This window comes from Octodon degus, unplaced genomic scaffold (genome assembly GCF_000260255.1).
Source record: "Octodon degus isolate 3935 unplaced genomic scaffold, OctDeg1.0 scaffold00081, whole genome shotgun sequence".
NCBI lineage: Eukaryota > Metazoa > Chordata > Mammalia > Rodentia > Octodontidae > Octodon > Octodon degus.
This window is the reverse complement of record NW_004524657.1, coordinates 4,335,402-4,342,065: the sequence shown is the minus strand read 5'-3', so window position 1 is coordinate 4,342,065 and position 6,664 is coordinate 4,335,402.

Genomic DNA, 6,664 nt, shown 5'->3' with positions numbered 1-6,664 from the left:
ATAGTTGCATTCCCTTAATGAATAGAATGATTTTTTATAGTGGTGTTTTTAAGTAGGATCACAAGTCTGCATCTTGTACAGCAATTAACCACTGAGAAGAATGTATGCAGTGTATTATTTGTTGAAACTGTGCTTTCGATTTGATTTGAAAAAAAAATAAATAAAACATTTAGCATTCCCTAGCGGACAAGCTAAATGATAACCTTGTTTTCTGGAAAACTGGTCTGACAGACTGATGTGGGTTAGTTTAGAGATAAAGAACAGGATTAATCTAATTGCAGTAATCTATAACTGATTCAATAATGTTTCATTTAGATAAGATTCCAAGAATTAGAAAAAGAAGAGAATGAGAAGAACACACTCGTACTTTGTAGACTAACAAGGAATATAGTGAATTGGAAAATTTTACTTTTATTTGAGGTATTATTAATGATTTGGTCTTGAAGGCATCAATTATGCTACATATTATAGAATGTTAAACAGATTCCTTACTTATTAAGTACTCAAAAAATTAAAATACATCAATGAAATACTTCTTATAACAAGATGCACCAAATTATTATGAGTGATTGGTTTTTATTCCTAAGAAATCTGTATTCACTTCTCAGGTAGTAATTTTCCACCCATGTTTACTTGTACTGTTGTTTACAAAGAAAATGTATTAAAATGTACAAATGTTTGTGGCAAATAATTTCTTTAAGTGTTGGTATTATTTTAATACTTGTGTATGATGTTCATAATGTACAAATGTTTTAATTTGGAATACTCATGTTCATGAGATTTACATCATTATTTTATACTGTCTTATCTATAATTTATTTTTTAATTTAAAGTCCAGTAGTAACCACTATATTTTACATTGGCATGTTTACATTCTCAATTATTTACTTCTCATTTTTTTTCCTGAAGTTTTATTACATCAAACTTTGATGTTCACTTTTGTTCTTAGAGTTAACTGAATATATGGTATGGGCCAGTGACTTGACTTAGGTCTATCACCATGCACTAAGCTAAAGTCAAAATGGATTAAAGATCTAAAATTAAAACAGAAACACTAAATCTCCTGGAAGAGAAAGTAGGAGAAATTCTTGAAGACATAGGGGTAGGCAAAGAGTTCATGAAAAAAAATCAAATCACATGGTTAACACTTGAAAGAACTGACAACTGGGACCAACTCTTATTGACAAGTTTTTGCACATCAAAATAAATTACCAACAAAATGAAAATACAACCCACAAATTTTGAAAAAATCTTAAATAATACACACAGACAAAGCTCTCCTCTCTAGACTTTATAAAGAACTAAAATACATTAGGGCCCCTAAATTTGAAGAGCCAGTCCAGAAATGGGCATCTGAGATTAACACACATCTCCCAGAGGATGAAATTAAAGAAGTGAATAAATATATGAAAAAATGCTCCACGTCACTAACCATCCATGAAGTGCAAATTAAAACAACACTGAGATACCATTTCACCCCACAAATAATGGTTTTCATAAAAAAATTAAACAACAACAAATTTTTCAGTTGCTTTGGTGATAAGGGAACACTTCTCCACTGCTGGTGGGAATGTAGACTGTTGCAACCATTATGGAAATCAGTGTGGGGACTCCTTAGAAAACTAGCAGTGGAAATACCATTCAAACCAGATATTCCCCTACTGGGAATTTTCCCGGAGGCACTGAAAATATCATATCATAGTACATATTTGTACCTATATTTATAACAGTACAGTTTGTGGTAACCAAATCTTGGAAACAATCAAGATGCCCGTCTCATGAGGAATGGTTGAAAAAGATGTGATATTCTTGTGCAATGGAGTATTACTCAGCTATAAAGAATGATAAACTTGAAGCATTTATAATTAACTGGATGCCACTTGGCCAAATAAATCAGACACATATGTGTAAATATCGTATAGTCTCCCTAGTATAAGAAATCAAAAAAGAAATACAAATAAAGAGGTATAACACAACTAAAAGTAAAGCGAGAACTTGAGGACTGGACACCGAGGAGAAGGTAAGGAGAAAAGCTGAGAAACAGGACAGGGACAAAGCCATACATTTGTACACCGAGGATGGGCAAGGCAATGATCCTGAGAAACATCATCAAGTTTTTCAAACGAGCAGTTAATTGGAAGGATTCTCAACCTGAATAACTATATGCTGCTAGCTGTGAACCAAGCAACTGCACTGAAGATAGCAATGTGTAATAGAAAGGTCATGCTTGATATGCCTGTCATTCTGGTCTTCTAAATACATACATCTTGTCAAGACATAGCAATTATTACCATGAAGTCTCAGAAGAAAAGTTTGCTTTTTTCTTTTTAAAATGGGTAATAATGAAAAAAAAAGATATAAGGAAAAGAAAAAAGTCACAGGATTGTCTTGCTACAATGCTGTATATGGTTACAGAAATCTAAATTACTGTGTAAAATATGTGTTTATTCCTATGTGTTTAATTTTTTTCTTCATATTCTGTGAGTACTTAAATTTTAACATATCAATACTTGATGGAAGATACCTGTTCCAAGTTATGCCTAAGATGTTCGATATTTAGACAGATAGTTAACATAAACCAAACTGCATATGTTGCTGGGTAATAATAAGATTCTCTGCCAGAGAGTTAACAACCAAGTTTTGCAGAACAAAAAATGGAGAAAAGGAAGGGCTGCAAGGTCCACCAACATTTTGGTCCTAGCCTTTCAAGGTAAATGAAGACTGAGGACAGAGGAGAACCTGTATTCTATCATCATGTAACTCAGTTGTGCCCCAAATTTTCTGATCAAAGATCCACAGTCTCCTTGATCGATGATGTATAGTGTGCCTAAGGAGAGTCACATGAAGAGAAAACTTTCTCTCAGGCTCTCACAGAGAGCAAATCGGTCAAGCAATATTCGTGACTCATCCATATGGCTGACACTGACAAAGATCTACAAAGTGCAGAACAGGGTTACAGGCTAAACCCTGAGGGGACTTGACTGACTTTATCAGATACAAAAGTTACATTTCTTGTTATATAGGTCTTGCTTTATCTTGGTGTTAACCATCCAGCAGAAAAGCATAAAAATAAGGTATATAAAGTAAAGCCATATTAATATGCTGAACTGTAAAAGGCTCTAGACAACAACTTCTGCAGATAACCCTCTACTATTGTGGGCTACTGGACTGCATTGGATTGTTTTGCTGAACTCAAGCACCTATAATATTTAGATGTCAATAGAATAATTATCTCTGACAGGACTGAACTCGGGAGTGGGGATACAGAGAAAGGACCTTTTTGTATTAGTACATACAGATTAGTCAGGATAGATGTATGGCTGCTTTTGCTTGGTTCAGTGAGAGGAAGAATTTGTAGTAGTAGTGTTTGGACCGGATGTCCTGGCTGCTTCTTGTGCTGTGGATGACCGCTGAAAAGATAAGAATGTGGAATGTATTAAATATTGAAAATGTCCTATTAATCAGCTTAAAAACTTTCTCATTGCTATTTGCTTCTCAATAAAATAAAATAAAATAATTAAAAAATTTGAAAGTAATACAACATATCAATAGAGTAAAACTAAAAATGACATGATCATCTCAATTGATGCAGAAAAAGATTTTGACAAAGTTCAACACTCATTAATGTTCAAAGTCCTACAGAAAATAAGAATAGATGGCCTCTACTTCAATCTGATCAAAGCCATTTATGAAAACCCAAAGGCTAACATAATTCTCAATGGGAAAAAGCTCAAATCTTTTACTCTTAGATCTGGTACAAGACATGGATGTCCTCTATTACCACTCCTATTCAATATAGTTCTGGAATCATTAGATAGAGAAATTAGACAAGAGAGGGAAATAAAAGGAATAAGAATAGTTAAAGAAGAAGATAAATTATCATTATTTGCAGGTGACATGATACCTTACTTGGCAGACCCAAAAAACTCCACCAAGAAGCTACAAGAATTAATATAGAAATTCAGTAGCACAGCAAGATACAAAGTCAATACTCAAATTCAATAGCATTGCTCTACACAGATAACAAATCCACCGAGAGGGAAATTAGAGAGAAACAATATCTTTTACAATAAAACCTAGGAAAATTAAATATCTTGGAATTCATCTAACTAAAGAAGTCAAAGATCATTTAAAAGAAAATTACAGTACTTCTAAAAAAGAGATCATTGAGGATTTCAGAAGATGGAAAAATATTCCATGCTCATTGACAGGAAAAGCAAACTTCTTGAAGATGGCCATACTTCCAAAATTGTTGTAGAGATTTAATGCAATTCCTATGAAACTATCATCAACATACCTCCCAGATCTAGAGAAATTGTTTGTAAAATTTATTTGGAACCAGAAAAGACCTAGAATAGCAAAGGCAATCTTGTCAGCAAAGAAAAACAGGATGCATTACAATTCCTGACTTGAAATTATACTGAGATGCTACTGTGCTAAAATCAGCAGAGTACTGGCATTGAAATAGACCTGAGGATCACTGCAATTTATAAGAAGACGATGAAGCCTCTACGAACACACTGAGCACCTTATCTTTCACAAAGTGGCTAACCATACTCACTGGAATAAAGATAGCCTCTTTAACAAATGGTGCTTAAAAAACTGGCTCTCTATGCAGAAAACTGAAACTGGACTCAGGTCTATCACCATGAACTTAGCTAAAGTCAAAATGGATTAAAGATATAAACACTAAAACAGAAACATTAAAACTCTTGGAAGAAAAAGTAGGAGGACCTCTTGAATACATAGGGGTAGGCAAAGGCAATCTTGGCCTAAAATAAAATCGCACAGTTAACCCTTGAAATAATTGACAACTGGGACCCACTCTTATTGAGAAGTTTCTGCACGTCAAAAGAAATTACCAAAAAAGTGAAAAGACTTCTAAAAAATTTGGAAGAAATCTTGACAAATAAGTACTCAGACAAAGGTCTGCTCTCTAGAATTTATAAAGAACTAAAAAACTCCAGGGTCCAAAAATTTAAAGACCCAATCCAGAAATGGGCATTCGAGATGAACACACACTTCTCAGTGGATGAAATTAAAGAAGCAAATAAATATATGAAAAGATGCTCCAGACCCAGTCCTAGCCAAGGTCCTGTGAGTGTGTGGAGAGCTTCCTACTACCCTGCACCAGCGGGACCAGTCCCAGCCCAGGCACATCGTGGGCCGGACCCTCTTCCACCCCCTTTGGCCACCACGACCGCTCCGCAGTACCTCCCCCACCCCGCCCTCCGAGTAGGAATTTCTGCTGAGTTCCGGGAAACCCCAGACCCAGTCCTAGCTCAGGACTTGTGAGTGTGTAGAGAGCTTCCTGCTACACTGTGCCTGCGGGATCAGTCCCAGCCCAGGCGCAGCATGGGCCAGACCCTCTCCCAACACTTGGGCTGTCCCCCATCAACTCTGCAGTAACTTCCTCACCCCTCCCACTGAGTAGGAATTTCTGCCCAGTTCTGGGAACACCCAGACCCAGTCCTAGCCCAGGTCTGCTGAGTGTGTGGGAGAGCTTCCTCTTCCCCCTACTTCACCTTGCACCCTTCAGGTACACTCAGGCCTGGCATATATGCCTGGGGTGTAATCCTGCAGCTGCAATCCCTGCAGAGAGTGTAGAGGATAGATCCAACCAGCTAGTCCAGGAGCAGAACATCTCGCCACAGGGGCAAAACAGGTTCACCCTCAAGGGCAGCAGTGGGAAGGAGCTGAGCACAGCAGCCAGACCCAAGCCAGGCACAGCTGGATAAGTCCAAACATTGTAGAGCTGCACCTGAACTTCAGTACATGCGAAGGTTATAACTACAGCAAAGATCTACAGCAAAGGTCAGAAGACAGTGTACACAAAATGACAAGAAGGAACAAAATGCAACCTCAGAACCAAGGCCACCTGGAACAAGTGCAGAGGTCAATAACACAGAACAAATTGGAAATCACACAGCTGAAAGCAATGAATCAACAGCTTCTGAAATAAAGAAAGAGCTGTAGAAAGATATAGAAGACCTCAGATTGGAAATGAGAAAATAAATCCTTGAATTAATAACATCTGAACTAAAGAATCAAATGCAGAAATATACTGAAGAAACCCGGCACCCACACAGAACAAGTGTGGAGGATACTAGCTCAGCTCAAATGCATGAATCAATAGCGTCAATAGTAAATAAGCAACAGCAGAAAGATATAGAGGAAATTAGAAAGCAATTGTTTTCTGAAATAAAAAAAATAACTCTCAGAACTCATAGCAGATGAAGTAAAGAAACAACTACAGAAACATAGGCAGGAAAACAAATCTGAAAAACACATTGCAGTAAAAGAATTTCTCACTGCTTCTAAAGAAGAAATTGATGAAAAAAATAGAGGAGATTAGAAAAATGGCGGATTCCCTGAATGAGCAATACAGGAAAGAAATAGATCGCATGAAGCAGAGTCAAAGAGATATAGAGAAACTTAAACTCTCAATCACAAACTTGCAAAACAGTTTAAGTGAATATGAAGACAGAGTTTCAGATCTTGAATATGCTGGTGTAGCTAGTGAAAAGGTAAGAAAGGATCTCTTAAAAACAACAAGGGTGCAGGAAAGAATAATCCATCACCTGCAAGATGATGCAAAGATGAACAATGTGAGACTAATAGGCATTAATGAGAAAGAAGGAGTCAACACAAATGACATTAAAAA